We start from the raw sequence: 24344 nt of genomic DNA on the forward strand, positions 1-24344 counted from the left end.
CCCCTTGTGTGAACAGCTGTGCCATGCTGCGTTCTCACTACGGTTGCATGAGAGGGTGTGGCACCTTCTAGAAACAGTGAGTTCCGTGAGACTGCGTTATGGGTGGTGGGAAAGGAGACTGGGCGATGCCTTTTGTGTGTATGTGTACATGCCCTGCTGAGTACCATCAGGAAAGAAAGGTGGGGTTTCTGTCCCTGCCACGGAGACAAAGACACTTCAGGTTCTGCAGGACAAGTGAGATACAACATGAAATAAGTCGTATATATTCATAGGACAGAATGTAAAAATACTGGCTCCAGGTAAATAGAGGTGGGAAGAGGACTAGAAAGTGTCTTTTGGAAGTTCATCACTTTCAGACATGTGCTTTCTTGAAAGCTAGCTCTGGGCTTTTGATCTGGCAGACAGGAACTTGTCCCGTAGTCAGCATACTTGTCCAGCTTGAGTTCCGAAACGTCTTCAACATTGACAGTTATCATTAAGATCTCTACACAGATGAACCCATCAGCCTATTGAACTAACTGGACTAGCTACTTATTTTCCAGCACGCTCTTTCCAAAATCTCTCACCCCTTCCTGTTTGGTAATCAGCTCAGAAATGATTGGTTGGGGGCGGGAGGTGGACATTTATGAGCCTGGTTATAATCCATGGTTTATGTTTGCCATGCCTTGTTTCATAGATACTTCTTTTTAAAAAAGAAAAACCTTATTTATTTGTTTGTTTGTTTTAGAGAATTCAGGGGGAGAAGCAGAAAGAGAGGGAGAGAGAGCCCTGTGTCAGACCCCCCCCCCAAATCTTGATCTCATGACCCTGAGATCCCGACCCAAGCCCAAACCAAGAGTTGGAGGCTTAGCCAACTGTGCCACCCAGACATCACTCCATAGATAGTTCTTGAGAGCCTCCTGGGTGTTGACCAGGCACTGTTCCAGGCATGGAGCTAGAGGAGTGAACAGACCAGATGGGGGCCCTCCTCTCAGGGAGCCATTGTTTCCTCACATCTCATTTGCTCATGTACATGTCACAGTTGATGTACAAGGGCTCTTGGTCTGAGTTTCAGGATTTCACACACCGCCTTTCTCCTTAGCCCTAGCCCACCCTTCTGAATTGGGGGCAGGGATAAGGCATTGAGTTGCCTCTCGAGAGGCCTCAAGGGTACAGCCAGGGCAGCATGTCAGAGGACTGCCTTTGCTTGGGTGATGGGAAAAGCACTGGGCACACCTGTTTCCTAGTGATGTGGTGGGGGGGCCCTCCGCGCTGGGCAGGGCATAAGCCTGCTGCCAGCCCTCATCCTAATGTGGTTGTTGATTGGAGTTAACTTAAGTGGTCACATGGTACCTCGTCTCCATGGCAACACCTCTAAATATTCCTCTGGTGACTTGTGCTCTACATTCTGCCTGGATCTGAGCCCTCCTGTGGCAAAATATTCTAAAGATGTTAAAAGAGGGGGGGGGGAAGGCTCAACTAATAAATCTATTCTAAACGACTGAATCATTTGTTTTGATTACCCGGATGATTGCCAAATGTTAATTTAAAACTGAAATAGGCCATGAGCTCACTGTGCTAACAATGCTGAGTGTTTGAGCTAATACAGCCCGATGATGAGGGGGCCAGATCCACCGCTGGTGCGAATGTTATATGATAAACAGACATTGGGGAAATATGCGGAACATCTTGGCAGTTTAAGGGTTGTAAATACAAAGTAGAATGTGTTACTGTGAGCCATTTCAAAGGAATTAGACTTGGGTTGATTTTGTTTTGTTTTTTGCTAGGTTTTTTTTGGGGGGGTGTTTTGTTTTTAGAATTTAACTTTTCTTCTGAAATGGTAACTTTGTGTCTTGCTTCTCATTTTTTCCTAACTTAGGCACATTGGAACTTGTCCACTGTGTCGAGCCCTTGCTGACTGCATCCCAGTCTCCACACATCCAGTGTGAGGTAAGCTTTACTGATTGCCACAAATTCGAACACTGATCTTCAGCCTTCCGATTGACAATGTTGGGGTCGATGCTGTATTTTTTAAAAAACTATATTTGTATAGTAGATTGAAGAGGATTCATTTTAACTAACCCAACCAGTATCCCTGCTTATCCTAAATATTAGCTCACTGGGGAATGTCTTTTTGAGGGGGGGAAATTCTCATTTGCTTTTAATTTGGGGGCATGAAAAGTGAATGTGCCAAGCACAGCAGAACTGTTCGAAGGTCTGCCTGAGGATAAAGAAGTGCTCATGCCCCAGCGTGGACAGTAGGGAGCAGGGAAGCTCCATGGAGCCGAAGTGGCATTGAGGAAGGAGATCGCTGCCCAGGCAACCACGTGAGAGGGTCAGGCTGACCCAGTCAGCCGTCCCCAGTCAGCCATCCAGGATCTTTGTGCCCCAGAGTGCAAAGAGCCAAGGTGTGCACTGCCCCCGCGAGATCTGGGGTAGATCTGGGATAGGAGCGCCAGAGAGGGCTTCCATGTGAACAGCCAGATTGAGCAACCCCTTCCTTAGCAAATGTCTGACGGGTGTCCCAGGTCTTCTTCATTTAGCCACAGGGCTTGCGTAGGACTGTGATGATTTAGGATTCCTCTGCACTCTCCTAGAGAGGTGGGACATTCAACGTTGTGAATCTCAAAGATGGTTCATCCAGGCCCAGCCAGGCCTAGCATCAGGGTCCCTGGACTTTCTGCCCTCCCCTCCTCTCTACTCCACTCCTCTCCCTGCTCATCTCACATTTGATGTGGGCCCTTGATTTCCATGAGGGTCAAGGCTCACTAGCTGGCTGTAGTTGTTCCTCTCACACCTACTTGATGCAGAATGCTTCACATGTTTTGAAATATATGAATTCATACCTTAAAGGATAAAAAAAAAGTAGGATGGATTTTTCGGAGTGTTTAATCTGAATTTTGTCAGTTTCCTCAATTACATAGAAGCTGGAAGCTCTTCCCAGGGCCTGGAGCTTCCAACTGACCCAAAGACAAAAGCTTCAGCAGTGTCTCAGCCGGGAGTGCTTCACTCTGCCATCCGAGGGCTTAGACTCTGCCATCTGAGGGTCTCAGCCCTGCTGTGCCTGTCACCTCTAGCCTTTACCTAAAATGGTGGTTTTCAAACTTTTTTTTTTTTGGAATGATAGAAACCTGTCTTCAGGGGCACCTGGGTGGCTCAGTGGTTGAGTGTCTGTCTTTGGCTCAGTCGTGATCCCTGGGTCCCAGGATCAAGTCCCACATTGGGCTCCCCATAGGGAGCCTGCTTCTCCTTCTGCCTGTGTCTCTGCCTCTCTCTGTGTCTCTCATGAATAAATAAATAAAATATTTTTTTAAAAAAAGTTTAAAAAAGGGACGCCTGGATGGCTCAGCGGTTGAGCGTCTGCCTTCAGCGCAGGGCGTGATCCCAGAATCTGGGATCGAGTCCTACATCGGGCTCCCTGCAAGGAGCCCACTTCTCTCTCTGCCTGTCTCTCTCTCCGTGTGTGTGTGTGTGTGTGTGTGTGTGTCTCATGAATAAATAAATAAAATCTGTTAAAAAAGAAGTTTTAAAAAAAAGGAACCTGTCTTCAAATAAAATCTTAGGCCTTCCCCCCAGTAGAGAACACCAGAGCAGAGCCGTGACCCTCACCATCCCCTGAGGAACCCGAGGGCAGCTGGAAGCAGGGTGCTCTGTCTAAAGAGCAGAGATAACAGCCCTATAGCCTAAGGAGGTCCACAGAGGGGCCTATCCCATCAACTTGGTGGGCAGTCTACAACCCTTACACACTTCATCAGTAGGAAGCTTCTGTAGAAGTGATGTGTATTCTCAGAATGATCCATTTGCATTGGAGGTGTTTGAGTACATACTTCAAGTGGTTTTGTGATATTAAACCACCCCAGTGACATCTTTAATTTAACCTCAACTTAGCACCCGTAGGTTTCCTTTGAGAGCAGTGAGTTTCTCAGGTGACTCAATGGAATGTATTGAATATGGTTTCCCTGTGGTGGGAGTCTATAGGCTTGACATGAAGCCATGCCGCAGTCACGATGCAGCTGTATCTTGTGACCGTCCTTCATTTCTCCAGCCCTACTATGTATTAGGCCAGAAATGTAGGCGTGGGCCAAAGAAAAAGAATAATACATTTTGGTCTGATACTCTTTAAGTGTAGGAAGGGCATCCCTAGTTGTTTTTCCTATTTGCAGATGAAGAAGCCAAAAATTGATTTTCCTTTTTTAATTAGATTACCCAGTGTTGAGTAGGCTCGGATGGGTTCAGGGGCACAGTTCAAAGTCCCTGTTGCCAGTCTGCTCTTTGAGCCTGTGATTTATGCCAACCTCTGGCTAGGCATGTGCAAATAATGAAGTATATGAGCATAGTCCCGGGGATACAGCTGAGCCTGGAACCCACATGCCTACAAAATGAAAGCAAATGTAAATTATGTATTTCGTACTCTATTTTTTTTTAAGTTTGCTTGGAACAGTTGAACAGTTTAGGAAAATGGACTTAGTGGCTTTCACAGGAGGATATTTTATTTCCTAAATGATAATGAATCCTAACTTAGGTTTATTACAGCATTTATCACAGGTAAACTTTATCATTCAAGAACTTGAAATTATTTCACTTGGCCACCTTTTAATTATGTAATTAACTTGGAACAAAAACTTAAACCCAACATAATTCTTTTTTTAAAAGTATTTATTTATTTATTCATTCACTCATGTATTCAAGTCATCTCTACACCCAGCATGGGGCTTGAACTCACAACCTAGAGATCAAGAGTCACACACTCCTCTGACTGAGCCAGCCAGGTGCCCCAAACCCAACATAATTCTTAACACACCCATCTGCTGGGTATTCTACGTGTTTGTTTCTGTAGTAGTGACAATGTTGTTAATGAATTAAACATGTATTTCACATCTAGGAAATATTTGTATCACTGACATATGGTCACTCTCATTATTGATTTGGCAGTTTGTAATATTCACAAAACAAAAATTTAAAATATAGTAGTCATAGTGATTTGGTTTGTACCATTTATATTGATGTGACCTCTCTTCTTGGTACACTAGCAAGTAAGCATGAAAATCAGCACAGATGGGTTACACAAGCTTAAAGAATTTGGAAATCATCAGTCTAGAGCCAAGGTCTCAAACTGGTGGGCTGAATCTGGCACACAGAGGTGTTCTTTTAAAATTTTAAGTGAATTGCCAGCATTTAAAAATTGAGAGATTTCACATGTTTTAAAAACCCAGACTTGCAGCTTCTCTTGAAATATCAGAAGATCTGGCAACATTGAGCCTGCATTCCTGTTGGGCAACACTCAGCTGAAGAGCCAAGTAGCTGCTGTGTCTTCAGACAGAGCACGAGCTCTGAATTTTGTCATAGACCCCACCACTCTCTAAGGACAGGGGTTGGTGGCCATTATCTGAATGTTTTGCTCATTTTTAAGACCTGCTTGCCTATTAAAGGCATATGAGTTTTCACCCTCAGGTATATAGAAATTGAGGCTACAGTCTTAGAGCTATCCTTTCTCTCAAAGTACTAGCTTTTCATTTTCAGGTATATAATGTTGGGTGATACTCATTTTAACTTAAGTATGTGCATTAAGAGGGTTGAAGTTTGGAGCGCCTGGCTGGTTCAGTCAGTAGAGCATGGGACTCTTGATCTTGGATGAGTCTGAGCCCCATGTTGGGTGTAGAGATCGTTTCCAGAAAAAGGGTTGAGGCTAAACATTTGAGGAAAGAGCTACCTTCTGATGGTTTCTGATTAAGAGAAGGAGCATCAACAGAGGAGGATTCCTGTGGTCTTTACCCCAGCTTTTCTCAAACTTTCATGTGTGACTTCTAACACAGGAGGTCTGGTGTTGGGCCTGAGATTGCACAATTGCAATAAGGGCTGAATTATATCACTGCTAGTCTGAGGACCCACGTCCCTTTGAGTAGCAAGGGGACTCAAACCTAAAGCAGTTCTAAGAAAAAGCAGTCATGCACTGATGTTTCTACGTATCTTTTTCTTTGGCCCAAGAAAGAGAAGCAGATCTTAGGCAGGCTATTTGTGGTCAATAGGTAAACCTGAGTTCACTTCTATCTAGTTCACGTCTATCGGTAGGGTAAGTTTAGAAACTCGGTTGGTTGGTTGGTTGGTTGGTTGGTTGGTTGGTTTGTTTATTTATTTATTTATTTATTTATTTATTTATTTATTTATTTATTTATTTATGATGAGGGGCAGAAGAGAGGGACAGAATCCCAAGTAGACTCCCTGCTGAGTGTGGAGCCTGACACAGGGCTTGATGTGGGGCTTGATCTTCCAGTGCTGCGATCACTACCCTAGCTGAAATCGAGCTGGATGCTCAACTGACTGAGAAACCCAGGCATTGCAAAAGCTAATTATTTTTAATGCAACATAGCCATTGAAAAGATAATTTTAATTTTAAAACTTGCTTTAGGACAGCCCAGGTGGTTCAGCAGTTTGGCGCCGCCTTCGGTCCAGTGTGTGATCCTGGAGACCTGGGATCGAGTCCCGCGTTGGGCTCCCTGCATGGAGCCTGCTTCTCCCTCTGTCTGTGTCTCTGCCTCTCTCTGTCTCTCATGAATAAATAAATAAAATGTTAAAAAAATAAATAATAAAACTTGCTTTAAATGAAGTACTTAGAGTAAAACAGCTACACATGTTTTTTAAGATTATTTTTATTTATTCATAGAGACACACAGACTCCTTTTTTTTTAAAGATTTTATTTATTCATGAGAGACACAGAGAGAGAGGCAGATACATAGGTAGAAGGAGAAGCAGGCTCCCTTCAGGAACCCGATGTGGGACTCAATGCCAGGACCCCGGGATCATGATCTGATCCCAATGCACACACTCAACCGCTGAGCCACCCAGGCACCCCACCATACCTTCTCTCTACCAATTTTCCACTATTTTCAATTTATGAGGAGCCTCAAAAAACAGAAGTGGCCTTATTAAGGAAGCAATGTCAAGGGGTCAAGGGAAATTTGGTAGTTGCTAGTAGAGTGTGGCCAGCATCCTGCCTCAGTTTCCCTCCCAATACCCCCCACCCCCCCACCTCCATCTAGTGTCTTTGAATGTCTGTGGTATGAGGGGAGCTCTGGGGCTAAGCTGTGGCCCTCAGAGGTGCTTCCGCAGCATGACAGTCTGAGCCAGCCTGGACGCCCCGGTTTCCTCTGTGGCTGGTCAGCATGGTGCCCCAACTGGTGACTCAGGCAGGAGGGACTTGGCCCCGCCCCCCCCAAGGTGGTGGCTGCTGTGGATTGTCCCGCCCCCTGCAGCCTGAGGTGGGCACTGCAGTGACAAGGTGCTCAGTCCAGGGAGAGGTCCGCCACTGTTCAGCTCACAGTGTATATGCATGTCAAATCATTATGTTGCTTACCTTCAGTGTGTACAATTTTTGTTAATTAATCCTCAGTAGCATCGGGGCAAAAATAATTAAAACATACCAGGAAAAGTTTGTGATGCATTTGATAAGATAATTAATTTCCATATTATGCACAGAGCTCATATAGGTTGTAAAGCCTGGTGCTTGCCTGGAGTATGGTAGATGCCGCCTAGCTGTTGGCTGAATGTATTCTCCAGTAGGTAGAAGGGTAAAAGATGTGCACGTTATATCACAAAGTGAATAAATGCATGGAAAAATGGGAAATTAACTAGGGGTGGTGGAGGGGGAGGAGGGCGGGGGGTGGGGGTGAATGGGTGATGGGCACTGAGGGGGACACTTGACGGGATGAGCACTGGGTGTTATTCTGTATGTTGGTAAATTGAACACCAATAAAAATTAATTTATTAAAAAAATAAAATAAAAACAATGTTCAGCCCCATTGGTATGCAAAGATAAAGCATATTCAGACATAAAGAAGGTAGGTATATTTTTCATCTAATTAAGTTGACAGGAAAGGGAGCCTAGTACTAATATGGCTGGTTACTTTGAAATGGAGAAATCCTTCTTCACTGCTGGTAGCACTGTAAGTTGGAAATGAGCCTTTTGGAACAGTATTTGGCAATTTATGGCCAAAGTCACAAAGATTGGTACCACTTGACCCAGTAATCCTATTTTGGGAAATGTTTTCTAAGAAACAAATTGTTCTAAGAGAAGAAAATAAAAGCTATATGTTACAGGTATTTATCATGGTGGAATTTGCATGGACAATAAGTTAGAAAGAATTTAAGTGTGTCCAACATTAGAAAAGTGCTTTGTGTACTCTAGAAAGATTCTTGGTTATGTAATTATGATATATCTATGTGGTGGAATTCCATGAATCTGCTCACAATTATCATCTTGATGCTTGCAGACCAGATGAAAGAATTGTATAATATGGCCTTGCCAAAAAATGCACAATGCAAAATTGTTTATGTGCTATGATGACAGCCTTGTCAAGTGCCGTGTGCATGTGGACAAGAGCTAGATGTAACACTTCCTTGGAGGTTTTGAACTATATTATGGTCCTGTGGATTGTACATTGTACCAGAAGTCTGTGGCTCACTCAGGGATTGAGACCTTCAGCTTTTACTGCCTCACCTTCATGTCACCAGTGGTTGGTGTTGAGTAAATGACTATGAGACGATGAGACGTGACAAGGACTCCAGCCTGAAGCTTAGACCAGATGATAGAATTCCTACTTATTCCTTGGTTCTAGTTCCTACTTGCTCCTTGGCTCCATTATCCTGAGCTCCCTTTTTTCTTCTCTTTCCCCATTTTTCTTCGGTGTTCTGTGGTTGATAGAAAGGCATTGTGGCGTCCCACATGACAAAGTGTAAATCTTTGTCTCCAAGGTTTTCTTTAACATGTAGTAGTGGCCAGGGATGAACCTCTCTGTCTGAAGGCACTGTGCACACTCAGGTAGTGCCTTGTGGAGCCATAATGCAAGGGCAATGCCAATTTCATCTTCTGGAGGCATTTAACCAGGTAACCAAAATCTCTTCTCTTGTCCTGAGCCTTTGTACAGCATCTCCTCCCCTCCAGCTCTTTTTCCTGTGTCAGATATACTTGTTTCCCTGCTGTAAGTATACTTTTCGCCTTTAATTAGGTCAGTTACTTCATGTCTGTTTTTCTTTTCTGACATGGTTTCCTCTGGCCTGAGCACCACATATTTTCCCCATATGTCATTGCCTCTGGAGCTTCATGTTGCAATCATCGTTCAAGGGGAACAGAGAGCACATTACTGGGGGCGGGGGGGGGGAGGTGGTTAGCTCTTGACTCTCTGCCTGCCCTTTGCCTGTATGAGCATTCCTGTTTCTTTCAGGCCCAGTTCTGTTTGGTTTTGTAGTCTTCCTTGTTAGTTATGTTTGGATGGAGAGATACTTAAGTAAAAATAATGGTAAGTCAGAGATATGTCTGGCAAAGGTGCAACCCATTTGTTAAGGTTACTGGTTTATTTATCTCCCCTGTCTCTATGGTGACTAAGTCCGGCACTGGGATTTAATGGACTTAATTTTGACCTCTTGTACATGGCCTAGCTTTCCCAGCCTCCGACATAGAAGGAATTCATTTTCGCTGGAGGAGAGAAACTGCCTCACTTAGAGGAAGGGTCCTCTCGGGACTCTTGAAAAGTGGAATCCTCCAGAGCCTTGAATTCCTTGGCCATCTTAATCGGAGTTCATCTAGCACTCGTAAAGAAAGCTGAGAAGTCTTCTGGAGAAACCCGCACATACACACAACATTACTGATGGCCCCGGGAAATCATTTTCTTTTCATTGAAATAAAGTATTATGTAGTTAATGGGAACGAGTGGTCTGTAAGAACGTTTTATAAGAGAACCATGTGTAAGAATAGTAAACCAATGGGAAGAAATATGAGTTGGATGTGACACATTTTTTATGTTTTAAAAAGTACGTGTATGCATGTTTAAACCATATTTCAGAGTTTAAGCATATTTAACAGAAGTCCATAAGAAAGGTTGGGTTTGAAAAAGGATTCCCATGAAAGAAGCCAGATTTGGACACTGAAATTCAAGTCTAGGATTCCATTTGTATCCAGTTGATGTGAAATGAAGGCATGGGGTGTCTGACCACCAAGGTAGCTGGTGTCAAACAATCTTGGACTAAAGTTGGTTAAGGTGACCCATTAAAACTTTTGATCCTTTCCCATAGGATGCTTTGAGATTTAGAAGGACACTCTAGTTTTAGGAAGCCTAATGATTTATCTGTAATCCTGTCAGAGTGCTTAACTTTATTTAAGGCTTGTGTATACTGCCTTACACAGACTTCTCATGGAGAATTCACCTGTTTGCAAGTCTTCATCTTCTCTAGGAACAAACTCATGTAAGTGAATTCTCTTTAAGACCAAAGCAAAGCAGCCCATCAGTGACTAACAAGCATTGCATGTAGGCTGAGGTGGGAGGCATCAGATGTGTGTTGCATCCTTATTCCTCAACGAAATATTAGGGTTCAGATCTGTCATCAAATTCAGTTCAAGCCACATAGAAACTTGTGAACACTTGTGTTTTTATTAAGATTTTTTAACGTTCTAAAACGCCATGGATGTGGAAGTTGTTTTAAGACTTTCTCCATCATCAACTCATCTATTAATAGGACAAAGACTTGAGAAGCCAACAACAGATGCTTGCCTGTAAAGAGATCCATACTTGGGAGATGAAAGTTGGATAGTCACTAAATCCTAGGTTTGGAACTTCTTAAATTAAGGTCACAGCTCAATTATGTACATTTTATCATGGTTAGTACAATAAGCACAGCTGAGGTTAAAGCTTTGCAGACCTCAAACCCTGAAGGCTGAAACCCTTGATAATGCTGTTGAGAAAGAGTAGCACTTTTATCCTCCTCATTATCGCTGTCACCATCATTCTTATCCTATCAACCTTACATGATGAAAGCCCAGCATGGAGAACCATGCTAATACTAGTCATAATTTATTTTATTATTTCTTTCATTGTTAATATTTCCACTTTTGTTTAAACAGTGCTAGGCATCAAATCAATTTAGCTAAAAAGGATGAACTCCAAAAATGTATTTAGAATAGCTGCCTCACTCTCCTACCTGGTGAGCCAGATGAGCTTCATGGTTCATATAGCATATCTTGGTGAGGGATATCCAGGTAGCAGGTGAAGAGTTCGTTCCTGTAACACTTCTTCCCCTAAGGAGTAAAGCAGTGCTCCTTAGGAAGTCCGTGGCCATCTCTTAAACCATGTGATATGTGTATATGGTAGGATCACTTTTATACATTCTTCAGGGCTATGAAATAGTAATTTACTTAAGATATACCCAGTGTTTCTTTTCCGGAACCAGTGGAGCTTTTTCTGTGGATTCTGGTGATGGGTTTGTGTACACAGTTGTCAGTGGACATGTGGTAGGGGATTCATAATTGATAGTGTCTTCTCTTCACTGAGGTGGTTCAAATGCTCATGAATTGAAGATGGTGAGTTCCACTCTTGGCATTGGGGTCACATGACAGGTTTGAACCCAGAGACAGTACAGTGTGTTTCGTCATTTTAGCTCTTTCTTTATGTACCCATAGAGGCATTTGACTTTACGTGGGACCTTGTCCAACTCCCTTGATCCCCTCCTGGGTGTTTTCCCTTTTTGTTACTGGGACGATTGAAGGCACAAAGAGGGTCAAGGATTTGACTGGGGCTGCCATCTAGTATGGTAGTTCCCCATTACCTGTGGTTTCGCTTTCTGGGGTTTCTGTTACCTACAATCAGCCATGGCCTAGAAGCAGGTGGTCCTCCTCCTGACATAGCATCAGAAGGCCAGAAGTAGCCTGATGCCCCATCATGGTGTTGTCTCTGCCCTTCGCCCTGCTTCATCTCAACACAGAAGCATTTGACCTCACATCAGCAGCACACAGAGGAAGAGTGCACTACGGACCACATTCACGTAACCTTTATGACAGTATATTGTTATAATCGGTCTATTTTATTAGTAGTTTACTATTAGTTCTTGTTCATCTCTTACTTTGCCTAATTTACAAATGAAACTTTATCAAAGGTGTGTCCATCCAGGAAAGAACACTGCATCGTGATCGGTATTGTCAGCGGCTTCAGGCATCCACAGGGGATCCTTGGAGCGGATCCCCCTGGGAGTGAGGGGGCACAGCTGTCCTCTGCTTTCCCCAGGAGACTGGAAGCTTCTTTGCAGTGGCAATACTGATGTTTTCTCTGATGTCCTCTGTGTCGTCTGTGATTCAGTGCTTAGAGGCTTTGCAAGCAGTCACTAGAGAAACAGTTACTTGAATGAAGGCTCTTCACGAATTAGAAACGGTAGAGAGCATGACCATGTTATCACTGGGGATTGCCCCAGGATCGTTGTTTGACTTCCTGTTCCTCTGATACCAGTATTCCTGATGTCACTGGAGCAGATTCTCAAATAGAACAGTCCCTCCTACCTCATTATAGCATGGCACCATTGTTTCCGACATTTTGGTATGCAGTGCTTCAAGTAGGCAGAAAAGTGGAAGCCAATGTTGAAGGAGATGTTTTTATGCCTACTACCCAGATTCTACAATTTAACATTTCACTGTGTGTGCTGACATATTCTTCCATGCTTTAGGCTATCTTCATTTTTGGATGCATTTCAGAGTAAACCACCACCATCCATATACTTCACCCCTGAACACTTCAGTGTGCACGTCATTATGTGGTTTCAGTTTTGACCTTCTTAGAGCTGCTTTCAGATTTCTTAAAGATTTATTTATTTATTTATTCATGAGAGATAGAGAGAGAGGCAGAGACCCAGGCAGAGGGAGAAGCAGGCTCCATGCAGGGAGCCTGATGTGGGACTCGATCCTGGGTCTCCAGGATCAGGCCCTGGGCTGAAGGCGTCGCTTAAACCACTGAGCCACCCGGGCTGCCCTGCTTTCAGATTTTTAAGGTTCTGGCATTTGTGTTGGTGAATGCTAAGAAGAGATGGTAAGCTGAAGGTGAAATAAGCTCCCTTTTCAGACTTAGGTGTCTCTGTTTGTTTTCTAACTATAGTGAGCATACAAACATGTACATATCACTGCCCCCTCTCCCCCACATTACACAGTCACATTATTTGTATTTATGAGATGTGGAATGCTAGCTGAGGACATAGAGTTGTGGGTCTCCTTTATATGAGGGAAAACTGGAGAATTGGGGTTGAGGAGAGTGGGGCAAAAGGTTAGAGCTAGGTCTGACAAGAGAAGGAGAAAGAGGTTCATTACCAGGAAGTGAGCAGTGCGCTACCACTTGCACAGTCTAAGGAAGGCTCAGTGGCCATGTATATGACTCAGGAGGCCATGGATTTCATAAACCCTAATGATACAAGTACAAGGTCTTTCCGTTCTATGTTTTTCCAAGATTTTATTTTTAAGTAGTCTCTATGCCCAGTGTGGAGCTCACTCACAACCTTGAGGTCAAGAGTCATATGCTTTCGCGATTGAGTCAGCCAAGTGCCCGATGGGTGTTTGTCTATTCCAATGGTTTTCATATTATATTCCATGGAACCCTAGAATTCATTAAGATGTTGAGAGGTTTCACCAATGTCGGAATTATACTTTTCAAGGTGTATTGAACTATTAAAAAAAAAGCAACAGACATATTCAGTGGTACTTTATAGTAGATTTTAACATATTGGAGAACACATAATGATTGACTTAAAAATAAGTAAAGGTTATTCATGTCAACCTAAAATAAAATTTTGGATAACACCTATCTGTCATCCATCAAAGCCAAGGTAATATTTCTGTTACGGGAATAAAGACAAAAGGTCTTCAGCAAGACCATTCCACTAAAGCCATGGTGTTAAGGCATTGGCCCGAGAAAGCTGAAGTTACAGTTTGGTTTCCAATTACCATGAGTGCTTAGCCATCTGTTATATTTAGATTTTTTTTTCCAGTACCTTTAGGAATCTGGAAACAGATGAGTATATGCTTTCAACTTGCAATGGCCATAAAAGGGGAAAGGTAGTTAAGTGACTGAAGGCTGGCTCCTGTGTCATCCCTTAGTTGGGGCCGTGCGAGTGGATTGGGGAACCTTCTAGCTTAAACCCAAGTCTGGAGATGTACATGTGGAATATTTCCATTCGTTCAGGGCTTCTTGAATTATGCCCAAAAAGCTTTACAATGACTTTGGCAGATTTCCTTCAGATGGAGGCTACGGTAGTAACTTTAGTCCACTCATTCTGGATTGTAGCACATTCTGTGCTTGTAGTCTAAAGTACCTTTTGGAAGCCAGCACCTGCCTGTGTGTGGTTGCAGTTGTGTTTTAAAATGTTTGCTTCTCTATATTTTATTCTCCCCTAACATCTTTTGATGAAGATTTCCAAAGTTGAAGTGATTTTTGTGGTGCACACCTACGTACCCATCATCTAGAATCTACCATTGACATTTTACTGTGTTTGTTTGGTCACCATATCTACCCATCCCTCTGTCTATCCATAAATTCATATTCTTTCTGGATGCATTTCAAAGTCAATGCAGTAGATTTCACCAGTTAAGTAGCTTTATATAATTTACACACTTGGAGTCTGGCTTTTTGAACACTACACAAATGTGCATTAAATTGGCATAGAGTCCTATGAAAGATGTAAAATAAATGCTCAGTTTTACTGGGGAAAATTTTAGAAGACTTATTTTAAAAGTAACAGATTTTCTGGAATTCTGGCATGGTGTTGGAAAAGAATACTGGTGTATTTTTAAATCTGAACTTTCTCGTGACTCAGACATCACTGACCCCTAATAAAGAGGAGGGGGGTTATCCCTGTAAATTTTGTTTTCATTGTTGAGACAGGAGCCAGATAACTTCCACTTCTTATAAAGAGGCAAGATCATCTTTAAAAATGTTATAAACAGCAAGTGTTGGTCCCTCCAACAAAATATATTTTATTTGGAAAGCAGAGAGAGGCAGTTAACCAAAGACCAAATTGGTCTACGCTGGATCTGATCCCAAGCCCTGGTGTCAAGGTGTTAAGTGCAAATTATTAAAAAAAAAAAAACATTCTTGTTACAATTGGAGCAGTAAGACCAGGATGGAGATGAAAGATTTGACTGTATGGCTTTTGCCCCTATTTGTACGGAAAGCACTCTACATTCTTGCAAAGCTGGGTTGTCATTCCCTTTATTCTCAATCCCTAGAATCATGTCCAAACACTCTCCCTTGGTCCAGGGGGTTGGCTGGGTATATTTCCTTCTGGAAGTCTTCACTTGCACTCTTGCGTTAGCTGGCAGATCCTTAAAAGCATTTCCAAGCAGCTTTTCCCACTCCCCACAGGGGCTAATCCTGTAGCTTCCACTTCAGTTCCAACTGCTGTGTTCCTCATCTCTGACCTTCCAAGAAAAGTTAGTGTAGAAGAACAAAGAAAAGTTAGGATAGAAGATCTTTGGGGCAGGGAGTAGGTGTGAGGTGTGGGCGGAGAACTGGGTGGTTAAAAGCATTGAAAATGTGTCAGTAGACCACAAATAGGACCAAATGATGCATAGGGAGTTGTGAGAACTTGACCAAGCTCCTCGAAGGGTTATGGGTAGGGCACACTACCCTTCGAAACCCATGGCAACTCATTGGCACCATAGAACAACATGTGTACTTTGGTCTCAGAAGAGACCATTAAGTCAAAGAGGTTCAGATTCTTCTCTACCACTGACTTTGCTATTTGACTTCAGAATGTGACTGGCCTGTTTGCTGCTGGTGGCATAAACACCCATCATGTAGCTGATGAACTGTCTGTGGTGTAACAGAACAGGTTACAACCCTATCTAGTTTTTGTTACAGCCCTAGCCTTTGAACACTTCATTAACATTTAGCTACTATCATGAGTCAGGTTTAATTTTTGAAAAGGGTTGCTCTGTGTACAAGTACATTATGTCCTGTGGCTCACGTGTGTAATACCATCTTAATTAAATATTTCCACAGATCCATTGAGAAGATACATTTTTCTTCCTGCAAAATATACGTTTAAAACACATCGAAATTGAGGGTGCCTGGGTGGCTCAGTCAGTTAAGCGTCTGCCTTCAGCTCAGGTCATGATCTCAGAGTCCTGGGATCAAGCCCCACATTGGGCTCCCTGCTCAGCTGGGAGTCTGCTTCTTCCTCTCCCTCTGCCCCTCCCTGTTGCTTGGGGGTTTTTTTCTCCCTCTCTCTCAAATAAAATCTTTTTAAAAAACACATCGAAATTGATTAGACTATGTACTTATTGCTAGCAGGAAGGTGGACAGTTGTCTAGATTTATGATTAGGACAGGTGATAGGACTTGAGTTTCTATTCTTGGTTTGACCTCGCCCCTCTCACTTAAGGCAAGACACTTAATCTTTTTAATGTCTCGGTTTATCCCTGTATAACACCTGTAGCCTTCTTTCACGAAAACATTACCTGGTTTATAGCCGATGGCATTTGAGGATGTGATACAGAATGTGGCATTGAGGTTCAAATGACTATGTAGAAATTATTTGTATGTTGAATGATGATCTTGACAAATTACTACTTACTACATTTAGAAAGTTACAGCTCTGGAGGGAATTGATATTTGATATTGTTGTCCTGTGTGTTCTAAGTTACCATCATAACAGTAGGAAATAAACCCTGTCTTGGCTGTGGCACAAAGAGATTAACTCACTTCTTCAAGTTGTTTCTAAACCTCCATCCCATTCCACAACAGAAATAAAAAGTTCTCCTTGTTTCCTTTACTTTTTCCAGGATAGAAGTCTTCAAACTAACCTTGGGGTAATTTTTTCTTTTGTTGAGTGTTTTCCAAATTACTCTCTTTGTGGAGATGGGAGGGTAAACCATGTCACTGACTTAAAGCAACCAAAATTGTCCGTCTACACATGTGCAGAGGGGTATGCCTTTCATTTGTAGATCAAAGCAGAGGGCCAAGATTATGTGGAGCTTGCCTATCATACATTTGTTCCCAGCTCCCTGTGTCTTTGCAGAGAATGAAATCGTAACAAAATACAAGAGGATTAAAGAGTTAGACCCTAAGTAAAAAGTGAAATACCCATATGACTAGTTTCTAAATTCTCTATCCTGGGAAGCATGGGCTAACAAGCAAGAGAAGCCCTGTCACAGAGGCCGTCAGTCTTTCCTCGATGATCTGCTCCTAGATTTTATGATGCGTGGTCAATGGGTGTATGTTTTTTCGTGACACTCGTAAGGTGTGAGTCTTATGAGAACTTAGATCCACTTGAAAAAGGAGGAGACGCTACCTGCTTGGGTCCAAAGCCTGATATAAGTCCGTATTTTTCTTTTCTTTTTGACAAATCTGTCATTTCGATGTTACTTTTTGGTTCATACAGTACCAGGGCACAGATAATTTAGTTTGGTTCCTACCACAATCCAATCGGAATAGCCAGACAGGATTAATGGGTTAGGATTAATGTCCCCATCGTATCGATGAGGAAAGAAGATGCCAAGGATTCTCTCTGGGATTTCTGATTCCACGTCTGTTGTTCGTTCCTTGAGTTACAAAACAGTAAAGTCAACAAAACATTCCCTGGTCTTTTCATTAAATGGAAGCTTAAAATTAATTTCACTTTTATACTGTTGTTCCTATTTTTACAAAGTTAACTTGTAATTGGCTTTGCACTGGCTGAGTTCCTGAATTAATCTCTTCTCCACCCATTTCCTTACCAATACGATCATTTATGATCATTTATATGGGCCTCAACATTGCTTTGTGCCATTGAGTAGATAGTTTGAAGCAAATGAAAATCAGTTTGGTTTTATAATTTTTATAATGTTCCTGGTTTGCCTCACTGAGTTGCCACAGTGGTGTGACTGAGGATCCCTGTTTTAACATCTAACAAAAATAGCTGGCAGGTGTACTTCTTACATCTATTTGCATATATTATGCTGATTTATAAATGTCAGCCCTTTTTCCTGAAATCCCAAAAAGTTCACTTTGGAAGTGTGTGGTGTGAGATTGGAGTGCGGTACTGTGACATTTCTTTTTCCCATTTGGCCATAGCAGCGGGGAGGTGCGGTCTTAAGTTGTTAAGTCAGTGACAAGTAGAATACGCATCACTTGGCCTGCGTGAGTTATGTGACTTTGGAAAAACAAGCACCCGTTTCAGAAAAGACTGAATTTTTTTTATTTTAAAAAGACTGACTTTTTTTGAGACTCCAGACATTGAGCTGCTCTTCTCCTTCAAAGAAGTACTCAGAGGGTTCATTTAAAACCCTGCTGCAGACAGAGTTGAAAAATCTCTGACAGATTTCTGTAACAAACGAGGATGGTGTTTTGTTTTCCCAGCATGCAGTGTGAAGGTCAGACCTGTGACTCAGAGCTGGGCACGGTGGGAGTGGTATGCACCAGTGACATGTTCCCAGTCTAATCATCCGCCAAAGGTTTGCGCCTGGCTCAGGTCACTCCATTATAACCCCCAGCTGAGCAACCACTTTTCCTTTTTAAAAAGAGATAAAGAGGAGAACATGAACATTTGAAAACCAAATGCCATGTGTACTTTATGGCTTTTCAGCCTAAAGATTCAATGGACACTAAACAGCTCCTCTGTGCTGGGATGCAGACCCTCAGTAGCCACTCAACTAGCACAGCGCGGCACTGTGTGAGCATATATGTATGTTGTCCGGATAAGTGCTTGACTCGGTTTCTTGTTTTGTAATTCACTGGCGAGGCATCATGGTTTGGTGCAAAGAGCAGTAGACTTGGAGTCACAAGCCACTTCCTGTCTGGGTGGCTTACTAACTCAGGGTAACCTTAGCATAGTTGGCTTGGGATTTCCAGACAGCATCTTCTCTGCCCGGACCAAAATAATCTGCCATTTCAGTAAGCTTTGATGGGTGCCACCCAATCCACTTGAGATCCTTTCATGGTTTTCCTTTCTCCCTCTTGCTCCCTCTAGTCCCTTGTAAAATCACAAGTCTTCCATGCATCCGACCTCTGCTGGGTATGAGAGGATGGCAATCTGATGGAAGTAATTTACGAGTTTTATTAGTTGGTTCATTGTTTGTAATAACAGCCTGGAAACAAAGTGTCTGCCAGCGAGGGACTGACTGAGAATTGGGGGTATCTACACACTTGAACCCAGTGTACATTATATAAAAGTAGGAAGCTCTTTATGCACTACCACGCAAAATTCTCAAAAATGTATTAAATCCAAAAGGCAAGGTATAGAAGGGTGTGTATAGTACATCACCATTATGTTTTTAAAAAGGGACAAAGAAAAACATATACAGTTACCTCTTTTCCTGGGCCCAGTGTCTCTGGAACTATAAGAAGACACTGGTACCATTGTTTACTAATGGAGGGAGGGAAGTAGGGGCCTGGGGATGGGCAGGAGAGGAAGACTTTTCACTATATACTCTTTTGTACCTTTCAGAAAAGCATTATAATATTTAAAAAGTAAAATAAATCCATACAGAAAAAAGGATGTTCAGCGGCAGCATTATTCATAATAGCAAAAAAGTAGAAACCACTCCTGTGGGCCAATGAATGGGTGAATAAACAGGGTGTGGTGTATCCACACAATGGAATACGATCCGGCAGTAAAATACAATGAATAACTATACCTGTTACAACATGGTTGGAACTTTAAAAGAGCAGGCTTATCGAAAAGAAGGCAGGCACAAAAGGTCACACACATTATATGGTCCCATTTGTATGAAGTGTCTAGAATAAGCAGAAAGTAGCAGAGTGGATGCCAGGGGCCTAGAGGAAAGGAGGGGTAGGGAGTGACTGCTGATGGCCTCAGGGTGTCTTTCTTGGTGATAAACATGTTCTGGAATCAGATGAGGGTGATGGTTGCACAACTTTATGAAGATGCCACAAACCACCAAAGTGTATACTCTGCAAGAGTCAGTTTTATGGTGTATAAATCGTATCTTAATGCATAAAATGGAAAGCAACTTGGCAGAGTCATGAACATGGAAACTTCAAGAAGCCATGTGAACATATAAAACAATGGACGAGGGCAGCCCAGGTGGCTCAGTGGTTTAGCGCCGCCTGCAGCCCAGGGTGTGATCCTGGAGGCCCGGAATCGAGTCCCACGTCAGGCTCCCTGCATGGAGCCTGCTTCTCCCTCTGCCTTGTCTGTGCCTCTCTCTCTCTGTGTCTCTCATGAATAAATAACATCTTAAAAAAATAAAACAATAAATGACTTCCTTAACATGTCCCCCCTAAGAAATAGTTGCATTGTTAAATATTTCACATAGTGTCACTGATGACACCAGAGGACTTCCTGCTCTTTAGCTACTTTCACTGACACTCGCTGGTGATCTCATTTCATCGGGGAATGTTGGAAACCCAGATGAGGGAAGCCCTGATGGATATAAAGGACTTTCGGTATGTGGGATTGAGAAGTTGTGACAGCTTTGAAAGGAGCCTCAGAGAATCATTTGGACCAGTCTGCCCTTTTTCTCCTGTGCTCACTCAAGCCAAGTCTCCACACACACCATCTTTCCTTGGGTCAGCTGCTGAGCCCTTCCTCTGAGTGGCCTAGTAAGATAAGGCTTTTAAAATATTTTATTTATTTATTTGAGAGAGAGAGCAGAGTGGGAAGGAGACAATCCAAAGACTCCCTGCTGAGTGTGGAGCCTGATACAGGGCTCAATCCTATGACCCTGAGATCACAACTTCACCCAAAACCCAGAGTTAAATGCTTAACCAACTTAAGCCACCCAGGCACCCCAAAGATAGGTCTTTGAGATCCATGCCCTTGGCATTCATTCAGAATCAACTCCCATAATATATACAGAACTAACCTATGTTATGGCCAGAGCTACTGTTTCTGATGGTATAGGTAGCCTCTTCTTCTTGTTGATCTCCACAGGTCAACTTAAAATCAGAGATGCGATCCATGGTGGCCTGCCTCATTAAATAGTCCCATCAAAGCCAGCCTTTATTTGTTGTGTTGGAAGGTCTAATCATCCATTGGGTTCACTGGTTGGAGGGATATAGGGAAAATCCATCCCTGTTCCAAGACTGAGCAGGTGACCTAGACCCTAGGAGGTCTTTTATGTTCACTAGAGGATCAAGAGAGCAAACTTGTTCCCCCTAGGAGTCCATCATCTGTTCCTAAACTGTCTGCGTCCATGCAGAACATGCAGCTCTGTCTTCTGGGCTGTCATGCTGCTAGAGGCTGAGTCCTCTGAATCCCTAGGATATGTAGAATTGTCCTAGTGGAGACAACTCATGCCCGTAACTCTTATAGTTGGGCTCTACCTCTTTTCCACATGTCCTCTGTGAACTGGTAAACTCAGAAAGAAATTTTTCTTTTGCAGGAATCTGCTGCCTAGGAATGCTCACCTGTAGAGTATAATTGGATAAATAGCAACATATCGTGCTTACAACAACCCTATTAACATAGGTGCCCCTGTTATCCCCATTCTGCAGAGGAGCAAACTGAATCACAGAGATGTTAAAGAGAATTTTTTGGTGCACAACCAGTATGTGGTCCAGACAGGATTTCATTCTAGACGTTCTGGCTCAGGAGTCTGTGCCCCTTAACCATTACACTGTTCCCTTGAAACTTGAGAAGATAGATACACCTGTCTTAAACTCAGGGCCAATCCCATGCCGTCTATCTTTGAACGATGTTAGTTGTTCAGGCAGTCTCACACAAAAATTAAGATTTGAATATCTTGCGCAGAAGCCCTCAGAAATCGTTATAGGCCTGTCTACACCCATTTGATCTGCATTCCATCAAATGCGGTGGAGTCCTCGCCCTGGCTCCCGGTTTCCTCCTCCACACCTGAGACTGGCTGGGCTTATCTACTTGGTACATATTCACATGTTTGTTCGCCTTGATGATCACACTGCTTGAAAAGGAACAAGAAAGGTTGGGATTTGGGGCAAGGGGGATGTGATCTTTCCAAGTGTGTGACCTTCGGTGGCTTCTGCCATTCTAGCTGCAGAGTCCTTCTCGTGTTCTGCTTGCCGAACTCTGTGTTCCCGTCATTCTGTTCACATAGCCGCTGCCTGGCATGGGAGCGCATCACTTGCCTTCAAGAGCTTTGGAAGCGGTCACTTGTGCTCCTTGAGCGTCAGCTGTTGTAGGTGGACCCTTGGCCCCTCCATTGACCTGGACCTTCCCTCTCCTGGCCCGTCATCAGAGGCTCCTTCCCAGTCGCCTCAGCCAAAGTGTCTGGTCTGTGCCCAGACTCTTGCTGCCGCATGAGAGGATCTGTAGGGTGTTTCACCTGCAAATCACACATCTGTCCCTGAGTCTTGAGGTCCATCACCCAGACACCCAGCCTCTGCTGATGACTCTCTGAAGTCAAGGGGCCATAAACTGTGGTCCCAAGTTTTACAGTGTCATGAGTAAGGAACCCTTGCTGGAAGCAGCCTGATGTGCAAGGGGCGAGGCGTCACAGTTCTGGGTGTTTGGGTTCTAGATGTGGAGCTACTGATAAGGCAGTGAGGCAGGTCATGTCCCATCTCAAGGATTTAGTTTTGCCGTCTGTCAAAGGGGGTTGGCTGGGCCAGGTGGTTTGTAAGGTGGTTTCCAACACTGTCTTTATGGCATTTTGTGAAGGTGGCATCTCGCACAGACCCTGCCTGTAGCCTCTGTCCTCACCATGGACAGACTGACAGAGAAAATAAGCTGCCCTTTGTGGTGGTAAGGTCACACCAGGGCACCGGCAAGATCACACTGGCCTTTACTCTGGTCCTGCTGTGATGTTTTCAAGGCATAAGGCCTGGCCTTCCAAACAGAATAGCTCTTTCCACTGAAAGCCATTCATGTTTGCTCTCTCAGACATGGATCACTGGGGCCCACCACCCTCCCGAGTCTGCCTGTAATGTATGCTTCAAATCCGGATTGCGACACCACTCAGGCAGAAGGATCATGGCCCTTGGGAAACTCGACAGGTGGGGGCCAAGCGAGGCTTTCACCTTTCATGTCCTTTCACCCCTCCAGAAATCTGAGTTGCCCTCTCTGTCAACCCTGTTAACTACTGAAATGTAGACTTCCCGAGTGACCCCCTGGAACCCCGTGTTATCTCCTTCCTCCTATGCTCCCACTGCCACTCTGTGCCCCATGACCAAACCCCCCAGAGCCACTCAGAAGGTGTCTGACCTTTGCCCTGAATTCCAGGGCCGCACCAATGCATAATAAGGTAGTGTGGTAATTGCAGTCTTTTGGTAAATGAAAACAGATTACATGTTAGTAGGTGAACTGTCACATAAGGAGGCAGGGTTCATGAGGTACTGTCATGACGCCTCTGGTCAAGGTAGTCGATCCCAGTTAGCAGCTTATTCAAGGTCCTGTCCTTTCCTGTTACAGATATTAATCAGCTGGGTAAATTATAGACTAGGGTCACAGAATGTTTAGCCCTTGAGCATCTATCAGAGGCTTGAAATGTCCATAACAGGTGGGCTTGGTGAATGCCAGGACTTAGCATGATTGAAAGGGTGTTTTGAGTCACGGCACATGGCAACATGGAAATAAAACAGATATATCACAAGTGGGTGGTAGAAATAGACTGGAAGAGAATTTTAACACCTAAAATATGACAAAGATTTATCCCTACTAGCTTCTCAGTTTCATGAAACATTTATTTTCATCTGATCAGAGATTCTACATTCACATTACATATTTCCTTCTAAAACTCTCTGATTTCTGTTCCTTTGCTTCTATGTTTTTCTCTTTTAAGTGCTGCTTCATTTTTTTTAATCTGAGGTCATCATAGTGTCTTACTTTGAAAATCATTTGTATAGCGTTGTCCTGATGGTGCTTTCTGGTTAGAGGCCCATTAAAATATCTATAGGCTGTAGTTGGGACCCTTCCTACATCTTGGTGAGAGTCTAGGAGGTGGCAGATGCTGGGGGCAGGAGACATTTAAAACTCCCTAATCATAGAATGACCTTTGCAAAAATCAAATGGCGCAGGCCATAGCACGTGTTTAAATTCTTCATCTCGGGGGTGCCTGGGTGGCTCAGTCGGTTGGGCATCTGCCTTCGGCTCAGGGCATGATCCCAGAGTCCTGGGATACAGCCACATGTCAGGATCCCCACTCAGCAGGGAGTCTGCTTCTTCCTCTGTCCCTCCTCCCTGCTTATGTTCTCTCACACATTCTCTCTCTCTCTCAAATAAATAAAATCTTAAAAAATTAAAAGTGAATAAATTCTTCATTTCCAAGTGAGTATTACAAGGAAACTATGTAAGCCCTGGTTAATCATGAGGTGGACAGGTCTTCTCTTGTGTGATGAGCCTTTTCAAGGTTCTTGGCTCAGTACAGGGTCTTCCACTGCCCATAGCTTACCTCATTGGTGGCAGTCCTTCCCCTTTCCCAGGCCTCCTTTTCCTTGGCCCTGCAATTCAGAGAGCCTTTGGGGAGGCACAGTTCTGAGAGTTTGCTTTCATTTGGATATTGCAGGATGAAGTCACCCCCCATGTGGTTCTTGGGGGGTGGCTCCTTCATTTTACTCCTTGATGCATATGCCCTGAACTGTGACACTTCAGCACAGTGACTTTGCAAAATTTGACTTGTCAGAAAAAGTACTCTTCCCACCCTAAAGATT

General features: G+C 43.4%; 1 protein-coding gene across 1 annotated transcript in view; it reads left to right on the forward strand.

The window, feature by feature from the left end:
* Positions 1–24344, forward strand: part of FHL1 (four and a half LIM domains 1) — a 63100-nt gene that overhangs the window by 21229 nt on the left and 17527 nt on the right. Inside the window, exon 2 of the mRNA XM_055338546.1 lies at positions 1859–1929. The gene's annotated coding sequence lies outside the window, so the exon portion shown is untranslated. The remainder of the gene's footprint in view (positions 1–1858; positions 1930–24344) is intronic.

This window comes from Nyctereutes procyonoides, unplaced genomic scaffold (genome assembly GCF_905146905.1).
Source record: "Nyctereutes procyonoides isolate TBG_1078 unplaced genomic scaffold, NYPRO_anot_genome, whole genome shotgun sequence".
Taxonomy (NCBI): Eukaryota; Metazoa; Chordata; class Mammalia; order Carnivora; family Canidae; genus Nyctereutes; species Nyctereutes procyonoides.